Here is a 12,830-nt window from a genome sequence, read left to right as displayed (position 1 = left end):
TTTTAATACAGAATCTTCATGAATTTGTATGTCATTCTTGCGCAGGGGCCATACTAATCTTTTCTATATAAATACTTTTTTAAATTTATTTTTTACTATTTTTTTAAATGTTTATTTATTTTTGAGAGACAGAATGCGAGCAGGGGAGGGGCAGAGAGAGAGTGAGACACAGAATCTGAAGCAGACTCCAGGTTCTGACCTGTCAGCACAGAGGCTGACGTGGGGCTCGAACTCATGAACCGTGAGATCATGACCTGAGCTGAAGTGGGATGCTCAACCGACTGAGCCACCCAGGCACCCCCTGTATAAATACTTTTTGATAACAAACGTTTTTATGGCACTTACCATATGCCAGGCACAGTTTTAAAATTGTTATATATAAGTAATTTAATCCTTACACTAAACCAGAAAGGAGGAATTATTATTTTTCTTAGTTTTCAAAGAGGAAGACCAGGCAGAAAAAGTAGGAAATTTGCCCAAAGTCATATCTGAATCCCTGCTATTGGTTTGATTCCATGAAGCCTTCTTTTCCTCCAAAAGTAATTTATTGTAAGTATTCTCCTCTCAATTAAAATGATGCAAATAGCAATTTACAGCATATTATTTTCCAATTAAAGTAATTCAAATACTAATTTGTAGTGTATTCTTTTCACAATTTAAATCATTCAACTCCTTTTTATTTCCGTACTTTCAAGACAACTCCGGATATAATTGAGATCTATCTTATGGTGTCCCAAAAGCAAGTCTATGGATCACGACTCCTCAGAACTCGCTCGGAGTTGTCTTCAGTGGAAGTGAGGGTCTTTTTCCTAGTTGCCTAGATGCTCATCCAATACTGCTACAGTGCGTCAGACGACTTCTCTAGGTCCTGTTTCTAAGTATTTCACATTTTAGCACTTTTGTGCTAAAATATTTATTATAGATATTTATATGAATATTTGATATTTATTTGATATTTATATGATATTTATTATGAATAGGTCTAAAATGATTTTAAGTTATTAAAATTCGAAGTGTGGCAGGAGGTTCCAGGTGAACCCCCAACCGGAACCCACGGACTCTGTCTTTGAAAATAGTACGCTGCTGGCCCCCTAGGTTGTCTGAGTGCCTGAACTGATATACACTGGAGCTTTGGTGTGCTTTTTTGTTAGTTCTGTTTTTAATTTTTCTTAATGTTTATTTATTTTTGAGAGAGAGAGTAAGCACACGAGCGGGTGAAGGGCAGAGAGAGAGAGACAGAGGATCCGAAGTTGGCTCCACGCTGACAGCAAAGAACCGGATGTGGGGCTCGACCTCACATAACCTCGAGATGATGACTTGAGCTGAAGTCAGAAGCTTAATGGACTAAGCCACCCAGGTACCCTTGGAGCTTTGGTTTTAGATTGAAAGGAATGTTGTTGGTTTTCTGTTTGTTTTGTGTTGTGTTATTACCTTTCAATTTAGGGGCCCAGGGCAGAGATGAGGAAGAAGAGAAGAACTGAAGGGACAGATTTTGAGTCTCAGTAGAGAGAAAGATGAGGACCAGAAGCTGAAGGAGGTGTTTGTATGATTAGTCCGGTGAAAAAAATAATGCTGATCAGCACCCCAGTAACAGCATGATTCAGGGTTGGGACAGGGTTGTTCTGCAATACCTACCCCACCCCTACATGCACACTTACCACCAAATGGCACTGTGAGGGTGCAGGGTAATGCACCGGGGTGGGGGTGGGGGTGGGGTGGGAGGTGGGGGTGGGGTGGGGGGGTTTGGCCAAGCAGCAGTCTTAGGGAGCACCTGGCAGTGGTGAACTCAGCCCTGAACAGCTATGAGGCACTGCCCAGGCGGGGCTGAGAACTCAGAAAGGAGTCAAAGTCTGACAGGCAGGAAGGATTAAGAATCATTATAATCTGGGTATTAATGTGACTTTATTTATACTCGAAGGCTAATGGGCCCAGGCAACATTCCAATTACAAGAGGAAAAATGAAGTGAAAGATGGGCTGAAGTGCATCCCCCATAATTCATCTGATGAATCCCTAACCCCCAGTGTGATGGTATTTAGTGACGGGGCCTTTAAGAAGTAGTTAGGTTTAAACGGGGTCACAGAGAGGGGCCCTGATGACTGGATTAGTGCCCTTATAAGCAGAGACCCCAGAGAGCTTGCTCTGTCCCTCTGCTCTGTGAGGACACATTGAGAAGGCAGCCTTCCACAAGCCAGGAACTGTGACCAGATACATTTGTGTTGTGTAAGCCACCCAATCTGAGTGGTTTGCTCTAGCAGCCCAAACTAAGAAAACTCCTGTTTCAAAACTTACACAATGTGAATATATCTTTGTAAGTAGGCATTTCTGTTACGGTTTCTGTTATGGATGTGTCCCTATTTCACAGCTGTTAGAATATATTTTCCTTTTCAGTCATTGAAAGAGCCAACCAAAAGGTTTTTACAAATTTTTCCCGCTTAAAAGGCCCCACATGGGGCGCCTGGGTGGCGCAGTTGGTTAAGCGTCCAACTTCAGCCAGGTCACGATCTCGCGGTCCATGAGTTCGAGCCCCACGTCAGGCTCTGGGCTGATGGCTCAGAGCCTGGAGCCTGTTTCCAATTCTGTGTCTCCCTCTCTCTCTGCCCCTCCCCCGTTCATGCTCTGTCTCTCTCTGTCCCAAAAATAAATAAATGTTGAAAAAAAATTTAAAAAAAAAAAAAAAAAAGGCCCCACTTTTACAGCATCAAAGATATTTTTCTATTTTTCAATGACTTGTCTTTTTAAAATGCCTTATTAATTATAAGTTAATGAAATAGGACAAGTTCCCCCCCCCCAAACAAATGGCAAAGGACTTAGTATTTCTGGTTAGTATCACCATTTAACAAGAGCTTGGGTCTTCAGTCCAGAATCTTCCTTCCTGTCCCTCTCCTTTTTGAGCTACTCATCAAATGACAATGAAATGAAGAGATGGTTTATCTCTGCTGCAAGTTCCCACTGTAGAGACCTGGCCTTCCTGACCCTCTCACTGGCACATGAGACAAATGAATGCAGGACCCCCTCTTTAGGTCTTCACCTCATCTCCCTGTCATATGAAATCCCCAGAAGTGGTAGTGAGGTTTCCTTAGGCCAGTCTTACAACTGTGGCCATCCCTCTGTGGACAACCTTCCTGAGTGCAGCAGGCAGATCCTTCACCCTCCTTGAAAGCATGCTCTGGAGAACACAACTCACTTCCTCAGATTTTCATAAGATGTACAATTGAATAAACTTTTGTTTTACCATCTAAAACCACTATAAAAGAGGGGCATCTGGGTGGCTCAGTCAGTTAAGCACCTGACTTTGGCTCAGGTCATGATCTCAGGTTCGTGAGTCTGAGCCCCACATCAGGCTCTCTGCTGACAGCTCAGAGCTAGAGCCTGCTTCACAGTCTGTGTCTCCCTCTCTCTCTGCCCCTCCCCTGCTTGTGCTCTGTCTCTGTCTCTCTCTCTCTCAAAAATAAGTAAACATTAAAAACATTAAAAATAAATAAAAAATAGGGGCGCCTGGGTGGCTTGGTCGGTTAAGCATCTGACTTCGGGTCAGGTCATGATCTCGCAGTCCGTGAGTTCGAGCCCCGCGTCGGGCTCTGTGCTGACAGCTCAGAGCCTGGAGCCTGTTTCAGATTCTGTGTCTCCCTCTCTCTCTGCCCCTCCCCCACTCATGCTCTGTCTCTCTCTGTCTCAAAAATAAATAAACGTAAAAAAAATAAAATAAATAAATAAATAAATAAATAAATAAATAAATAAATAACAAAAGATAAAACGACTATAAAATACTTCACTATTTTGGCTGTTTGGGTTTTATGTTTGTTACATTGTATTCATAATATAATACATAGCACATAGACTAAAACTAATGTATTTTTTTCCACTGGGTGGGGGGGTGGGAGCAGGAAACAAGTAATAGAAACAGAAATATGAGTTGGCAGAATTTTTCATAGGGTTTAACACATGCCATAATTTTTGAAAATCAGAATGTATTTGGCTCTTAGGTAGCTTGATTTGTCTTGGCTTCCTTTTTTTTTTTTTTTTAAGTTTATTTATTTTGAGAGAGGAGAGAGAGTGAGTGAAGGAGGGGCAGAGAGAGAGGGAGAGATTGAGAATCCCAAGCAGACTCTGCATTGTCAGCCCAGAGCCTAACATGGGACTCGAACTCACGAACCACAAGATCGTGACCTGAGCGGAAACCAAGAGTCAGACACTTAACAGACTGAGCCACCCAGACGCCCCAATTTGTCTTTGTTTCTATGTGCTATCACCCATCACTGATTCAATTCATTTGCAATTATCATAATATATACTAAAGCACTTCTTTAAAGTTTTTAATCAAAAGCATAAAATCTCCAAGTGTAGCTTTCTGAGAATCCACAGCTCTGAGTTAAAAGTTTTTGTCCTCTGTAAAATATATGACTCTCAGTAAATTTTCACACCCGGTTTTAAGAGTTAATATTTTGCCAGTGTTAGTTAAGCAAACCCAAAAATGTTAAGAAATTTCAAGTATTCCTTAAATTGGTGACCCTAACCAAAATTTCTGTTATCAGCCCATGGTAAATTTTTTAGTGCTTAATCCATACTGCCTTAATGTCTAAAAGTTCCATTCAAAACACGAAGGTTTAAAATACATAAACCACACACACACACACACACACACACACACACACACACACATCATACTCTCTTGGTACCATTTATTGCTAATTCGCAACACTTACTGAGTTTTTCTTCTTGAAATTTGACTAGAAGAATTAATTTTTAAATCAGTGTTGTCTAATTGATAAATATGACCTTCTTTCATTCTTTCCCCCAAACTCAATCCTTACTGACAAGCTCCAGAGCACTTTGATGGTACAGCAGATCCCTATTATATCTTACAGAGTTCCTGCTAGGACACATTGCTAGTAAGTACATAGTAGGCACGCATGCTTAACAAGTTGAGGTGCAGTGAAGGGGAGTTGAGAACGTTGAAAGAGAAGTTTCACAACCAGTTCTTTGTGTTTCATCGTTGTGAACCTTGAGCCCCTTAAAACACACACACACGCACGCACACAAATTTTGCTTTACAGTTATTAAACATTACGAATTGGTTACACCAGTCACCATATTATAGACTAGAAATATTATTCTTTCTTGAATTGGACAGTCTGGCCCACAACACGAAGCTGTGTGAACACTAAGAGTCTTAGAGAAGACTGCAAGAGCACATCAGAGTGTCATCTTTCTCAGCATTTTCCCTCTGTCTCTGTTTGTTTATGGGTTTTTTGTTCGTCTTTGTTTTGTTTTGTTTTGTTTTGTTTTGTTTTGTTTTGTTTTGTTTTGGAAAAAGACCGACAGGTAAAGAAACTACAAGCGCATCCAAATTGTTCTCTAGGAGGAATTTTCACACTGCTGCTTCTGCGTGTTTATCAATGAAATCTGGTTTCTAGGACTCGCATGTGTAAGTGCAAGCCAGGGAGGAAGAATATGTGGATAGTGAATGAAGAAAGAATTGTGCTGGAATAGACACTTCAACACAATGGGTCAAGAGCAATTTGCTGCCTTTATTCCCTCTCCCTGTGCTGTGCCATTTATGGAGTCAGGAGAGAAAACAGGAGAGGGGGTGGTGTTCTGTGCCTCAGTGGGGAGAAGAGGGTCCCGAGTGTACAGAGTCAGGGCAGGAGACGGATAGTGCAGCACAACATGATTTCCTCGCCCATGAGGACAAAGAAAGTGACACACGGGGAAAGACAATCCAGTTGGGTTCAGAAACAGAAGGGGGAGATTTTGAATCCCCATCACACACAGTTGAGGTGATATCGAAAGAATACACACATAGGAGGAAGAAGGCCTAGAGCTGGAGAATGTGCTAGGAATGAACCTGGATCAAGGCTGTGGTTTCAGGGAGGGAAAGAGGGAGGGAAAGGAATTCTGAAATAACCTGGAACAATAACTTGGCATGTCATTAGGTGGAGAGGAGAGGGCCCCGCCAGGCAGCGAATCAAGAATCATTCCCAGATCTCTTGCTCTATGATGGTGGTTCTCCACTTTCAGCATGTATCCAATTACCTGGAGGGCAAGCTGCTGCTGCTGCTGCTGCCGCTGATCCAAGGACCACACTTTGAGAACCACTGTTCTAGAAGCTGCTTGTCTTTGGTAAGAGAGAAGCTTGGCTCCACCAGAGGACAGTGAAGGAGAAATGTGGTGTACCTTCCAGTCCATCGAAAGATCGTGATGGGATACACAGTATTCGACGATGTTATCTCTGAGGCCAGTCGGGCTCTTTCAAATGGTAAGAACTTCATGCTTTTCTAATTAATTCAGGATGTATGTTAAATTCCTAAATTGAGCTATTTGAATGTGGGGATGGTTTTCTTGATAGTGGTTTGATGTTTTAAGAAAGTCACTGCCTACTCCAAAAACCATGGTCTCCCAACGTAAATTTCCCATGGGAAGAGCTCCACAGAGAAGAAAGGGACCCGTTGTTCCCCCCTGTGTCAATTGAAATGTACAGACACCTGAAACCCAAATAAATGAGCAAATAAAAGATGAAAGCATACAGGAGATCATCCTTCAAATCCACAAAGGCGAAATAATTAAAAACTAGGTGCACATTACAGTGGTAATAATAAAACTTAATAATATGTAGTAATTACATAAACAGAGAAACTGTGTTCCTCCAGGGCCTACTCCATCATTTTGTCTTGAATTATGATTCACCTAAATATATATATATATATATATATATACATATATATATATATATATATATATATATATATATATATTCCAACTTCAGACCCTAGAACTATGTTTATATCAGTGGTTCTCAAACTTTAGCAAGCATGCAAATCACAAGGAGGCCTTACTAAAACACAGATTCTGGGGCACCGCCCACAAAGCGTCTGTTTCAGTAGATCTAGAGGAGGCTCAAGAACTTGCATGTCAAACAAATCTCAGGTGAAGCTGATGCCGATTGTTCAGAACCATACTTTAGGAATATATTAGAATTATCTGGGGTGCAATTGTTAAAAATCCCAATTCTTGGGGCGCCTGGGTGGCGCAGTCGGTTAAGCATCCGACTTCAGCCAGGTCACGATCTCGCGGTCCGTGAGTTCGAGCCCCGCGTCAGGCTCTGGGCTGATGGCTCGGAGCCTGGAGCCTGTTTCGGATTCTGTGTCTCCCTCTCTCTCTGCCCCTCCCCCGTTCATGCTCTGTCTCTCTCTGTCCCAAAAGTAAATAAAAAGCATTGAAAAAAAAAAAAAAAAAAAAAAAAATCCCAATTCTTATACCACACCTCAAAACAATCAAAATCAGAATCTGTGGGGTTGGAGCCCAGGCAGCCATCAGTATTTTTTTTTTTTAAGTTCTCAGACAATTCCAATGTACAGCCAAAGTGGAGAATGTCTAGTTAGATCGGTAGTTCTCAAACTTTGGCACACGTCAGAATCACCTGGAGCACGTGTTAAATCCCAGAGAGCTGGCCCTTCTTCTAGAGTTTCTGATTCAGTAAGTATGGGTTGTGTTCAAGAATAAGCATTTCAATCAAGTTCCCGGGTGGTGATGCTATGAATCCTGGACCACACTTTGAGAACGATGGGTTAGACCGACTTCAGTTTGACTGCACTTGGTCTGTTGGGGGATCTGGTACAAAACACTGAAGTTAGCTTCCCCTCTGACCCTCCAAAAAACAACAAAAACTGGGCATTGGGACTTATATCTTCTGAGATGGTGTTTGGCCTAAGTGTGCTGTCCATGCTCTCCAGGTGATTCTAATGTGCCCCCAGGAGTGAGAGCCACACAAAACCAAGGAAAGGCAGGGATGCAATACATGTGTCACCTGCAATGCTTGCTGCTCATCGGGTTAAATATGACTTCTTCCAACTAAAACATATTCCTGCTTTAATCACTATATGCAACATACATCTTTGCCTAAGAAAAGTACTACATTGAAATAAATGCAAGATTATGACAGTCATTTCTGAATTTGAGAAATAACTAGGTTAAGCCAGGAGGGGATCCCCCCCCCTTGGTTGCTATAAATACAACTTACTGTCTGAATTTTTTTAATGTAACATGGTAACCCACCCTTTTGGTGATCTGTAGCTAGTCATGTAAACAGAAACATTATAACTGTTATTATAAAAGCAGTTGCCTATAAATGAGAATTTATGCTTATATCTAAATAAACTTGAAACCTGATCAAACACCCTGGCTCCAGGAAAATAACTTTGGGTTTGGACAACACAAACCAGAGTAACGTTTTACTGCCAGTTGAAGTTTTTGAATATACAGGGTCATTTTTAATCACATAGTATGAGAATAGCTTGCCTGTCACAGACAGTAGAAGCTAAGATTTGTAAATGGGGTGGGGGTGTGGATGGGGAAGTGGCAGATGGGGTGAGCTCTTAACTGGAGCTTTCTTGGCCAGCTCTATGATATCAGACACAGGTTGGTAAATAATTACTTTTTACTTCACTTTTCACCGGAAGCAGTAATACTATTGTGTTTTAGCAGCTGATTCGCTGTTACCATTCATGACCCTTCTAGGATATACTATTCAAGGTCCAGTTCTTACACTGAGAAAGACTTCAGAAATTTAGCACTGGAAGGGCTGAGAAACCACTTCACACCCATTGGAGTCGATGTAATTAAAAAAAAAAAAAAGACAATAGCAAGTATTGGGGACATCTGCAGAAAGTAAAACCCTCATACATTGCTGGTCGGGAATGTACCGCCAATCTGGAAGCTCTTTGTTGGGGTGCGTGGGTGGCTCAGTTGAGTAGGTAGAAGCTCTTTGTCAGTATCCTTAAAAGTTAAACACAAATTGACCACACCACTGAGCAATTCTGCTCCTACGTATTCACCCAAGAGAAGTGAGAACGTGTTCGTACAAAAAACTTGCATGTGAATGTTCATAGCAGCATCATTCACAATGGCTAAAAGGTGGAAACAATTCAAATGTCCATCAGCTGATGAATGGATAAAGAAAATGTGATTATAGCCCATGCAATATTATTCAGTAATAAAAAGGAAGTCTTGATATATGTTACAACATGGATGAACCTTAAAAATATGCTAAGTGAAAGAAGCCAGTCACAAAAGGTGACACGTGATTCCATCTAGATGAAGTGTCTAGGGAAACCTGTAGGAGACAGATGTACATTAGTGGTTGCTTAGAGCTAGGAAGTCAGGGAGGGGGGGTATAGAGGGGGTGAAAGCTAAAGGATGGGATTTTTTGAGAGGATGAAAATATTTTCAACGTGACTCTGGTGAATGTACTAAAAACCACTGAATCGCCCACTTCAAATGCATGAATTATATGATATGTGAATTATAGCTCAATAAAGCTAACCTATATGGAATATAGCGTACTGGGTAAGATCAGAAGCAAATTTCCATCAGCCCATCTCTCAAACCACTTTGGACAAGACCTCTGGGCGCATGCGCGCACAGCGGCTTACAGCTGGAGCCCGGGAGCCCCGTTTAGCGGTACGGGCTCTCTCCCTCCTTGGTCTCTGGCTTGCCTTCGCTGCACTCAGGCCCCTGCAGTAGCACGCGTGGAAGGCGGGCCACTCGTCACACACAGAATAGGACCCGAGGGCGTTCCTCGAGGGAGCCGGCGGCTCCCTGCAGAGGTCAGCGGGGTGCCCAGCCCTCACGGCGCAGCCGGCGCTCCTAAGCTGGCGGGTCCCTAAGCTGTCCAAGGAGGCTATGTGATGACCGTCTTTCTTCCCTCTCTCTTCCCCAACAAAGGGTAACTGACCTGCCGCATGACCTGGCAAGAGCTGAGATTCCCTAAACACGCTTTCCCCCTATTGTGTGCGGACGTTCCCAGAAGCAGAGGAGCGGCGGGACCACTGGAGGGACGCGCGGGACAGGGAGGCCCCGGGCGCCGGGATCCCGCTGGCCCTCCCCCGGGGCGGACAGCGAGTCGCCCGCCGCCGGCCTGGGCGGGGCGGGGCGGGGGGGTGGTGTGGGAGTGGAGGAGGGGGGCTGTAATTGCGGCGCAGTCCTGGTTCCCACGCTCCTATTGTTGGCGACTTTGTTTCCAATTCCCATCACGTGTGCTAATTAGTTAGCGCTGCTGGCTGGCTGGGAGGCGTGTGGCTGGCCTAAGAGCAGAAAGATCACTTCCTGTAGGGAGCCGAGCAGGCTGAATAGTAGTGGGGTTCTTTCTCCTTCTCCTATGGGCCTCCTTCTCTGCCTCCCAGGAGGGTGGGAGTGGGAAGGGAACGGGAAGAAATGCTGATTGTGGCGCAAATGCCACTGAATTGCAATAGCAACCCAAGGGGGGGGGGGGCGGAGGGGACTAAGGGAGGGAATAGTGGAAGGAGCAGGATTAAAGGAGAAACTCTCGTTAGACTCCCGACGAAATGCTTTACCAAATTACCTTCACAACTTTGTACAGGGAGTCTTTTCCAGAAGGGGATAATAAACGAAAGGTATTTCAGTGCGTTCATTAAAAAAAAAAACAAACAAACAAAAAAAAAAAACAAAAAACACAAGGAAACAAAACAAAACAAAACAAACCTTTCACACTGTAAATAAAACCAGCTCAGGCATCAGTGTATGATAGGAAAGAAGGATGAAATGTAGTGAGTCATGACTTTGTAGTCAGTGACTTGTCCTTGAATTTGAAATTCTGGGTTTTTTGCACTTTGGTACTAAGCTCTTAGAAGGGGTGGAAAGAGGTGTTAGAGACCACTGACAGAAGATAGTAATAACCTGGACAAAATACATGGGCTCAATTAAAAGAAAAGTGCTTTCTATATGGTCTTTCAGTGAGTTACAAGATTTAGTAATGCTTTGATTTTCACATAGAGGTCTCCACTTTGAAGATACAGTATTATCCATACTTCTTCCCTATAAATAAGAGGAAAGCTGGCTTTTATAAGGATTTACCGAATAACCTTATATGCTGTAGCAACAGGGAGAACGTTCTACCCTTTCCCATGGAAAGTGGCAGCGAGGTGGAGGAATAAGCTCAAGGGTGACTTCATTCAATATGCATGATTCAGCAAGGATATTTTTGAGTACCTCCTGTGTGCCAGGGACTGGGCTAGGGCTGAAGATGGAGAGATGAAACATCCAGAACCTGTTTTTAAGTAGCTTGCAAATCTAGTGGAGAGACAGATAAGTATGTAAACCAGTAATTAAAGATGACTCAGAAGTGGAGGTCTGTACTGGGGACTGTGAGGGCCAGAGGAGGGACACCAGATCCAGACTGAGGAATTTGGGAAGGCTTCCTGGAGAAGGAATGAGTCCTCTCACACTTAAATGGCAAATAACACATGGCCAAGAGAAGAAGGGAGAAAAGGGCATTCCAAAAGGAGGTAACAATATGTGCAAATGGCCTAGGGGTCTTGACAGAGTATGAGGTGCTCTGCAAACAGGTATGAATGGCTGCAGCACAGGGCTGGAGGGGTAGGCATGGATAAGCTGGAGGGGCGGGGATCGTGAAAAGTCTGATTCAGGACTTTGGACTTTATCCTAAACACCATGAAAAATTTTAAGCAAGGGAGTAGGATCATGAGATCTGTCCTTTAGGAAGGTAACTTGGGCAGTGGTTTGGATAATGGGTTGAAGGGAATCGGTCAGGCTTGAAGCAGGGAGAGGAGACTGGGGACTAACCCAAAAAGAGACTGAAATGAGACACAGGTTGGAGGAGGTAGGTCAGGTTCAAGAGGTGTGTAGAAGGTGGAATGGATAGAACACGGAGACCAGTGTTACTTTGCCATAAGCAACTCGCAGGAGTCCGAGACCACTCCAAGTTTCTATCTTGGATACGTGGATGAAGGATGGCAGGATTCCCGGAGATAGGCAACTTGGAGGTCAAAGGACAGGCGTGAAATGGAATGAGATGATGAGTTTGGTTTTGGCCACGTTGTGTTAGAAGTGACTGTGGGGTATCTGAGTAGCGACATCTGAGAGGCATATGGTTATATGACTATGGACCTCAAAGAGGGTAGGGTGGGGCTGGGGTGGATGAGGTAGCCGTAAGGGGCAAGAGGTCAGCATGGTTTGCCCTGCACTCACAGCGGTCATACTCAGGGACGGGTTCTCCACAAGTAGTTTCCAGATACGCTGCTCCACGAGGGACTTTGGAGACTGTATGATCCCACACATGGGAGGTATCTGAAGTGTAAAGTTCACAGAAACAGAAAGTAGATGATGGTTGCTGGAGGTTGGTGGTGGAGGGGAGGGAGAAAAGGCGAGCTGTTGTTTAGTGGGTATAGAGTTTCAGATTTGCAAGATGAAAAATTTCTAGAGATCCTGTACATAACAATATGAACATACTGTGAAACGTTTTGTTTTTAAATCACAGTAATTTTTTAAAAGGAACTCAGGGGGGAAGGAGAGAGCAACCCTGCCAGCTACCTTTGGACAGCACTAAGATAAAATCATTTTACCTCCCGCTAGTGCACTCCCACCCATCCTTGGTGGGAAGGTTAAGTTGGAACCAGACATTTTAAGGTTTTTTTTTTTTTTTAATGTTTATTTATTTTTGAGAGAGAGAGAGGGAGAACGAGCAGGGAAAGAGCAGAGAGAGAGGGAGATACAGAATCCAAAGCAGGCTCCAGGCTCTGAGCTGTCAGCACAGAGCCCAAAGTGGGGTTCAAACCCACGGACTGCAAGATCATGACATGAGCTGAAGTCGGAGGCTTAACCGACTGGGCCACCCAGGCACCCCTGGAACAGACATTTTAGAATAGACAATATGAGGGTTGCCTAGATGGCTCAGTAGGTTAAGCGTCTGACTTCAGCTCAGGTCATGGTCTCATGGCTCAAGAGTTCAAGCCCCTTGTCGGGCTCTGTGCTGACAGCTCAGAGCCTGGAGCCTCCTTCGGATTCTGTGTCTCCC

At 43.7% G+C, this 12,830-nt stretch overlaps 1 pseudogene; it reads right to left on the bottom strand.

Moving 5' to 3' along the window:
• On the bottom strand, positions 1-84 carry LOC112859845 (U6 spliceosomal RNA; annotated as a pseudogene).
• Between the last annotated feature and the right edge of the window lie 12,746 nt (positions 85-12,830).

The sequence above is a fragment of the Puma concolor genome, chromosome F2 (genome assembly GCF_028749965.1).
Source record: "Puma concolor isolate L17-30 chromosome F2, mPumCon1.1.hap2, whole genome shotgun sequence".
Lineage (NCBI taxonomy): Eukaryota > Metazoa > Chordata > Mammalia > Carnivora > Felidae > Puma > Puma concolor.
The sequence above is the reverse complement of the archived record's forward strand: the minus strand, read 5'-3'. Positions and strand labels throughout refer to the sequence as shown.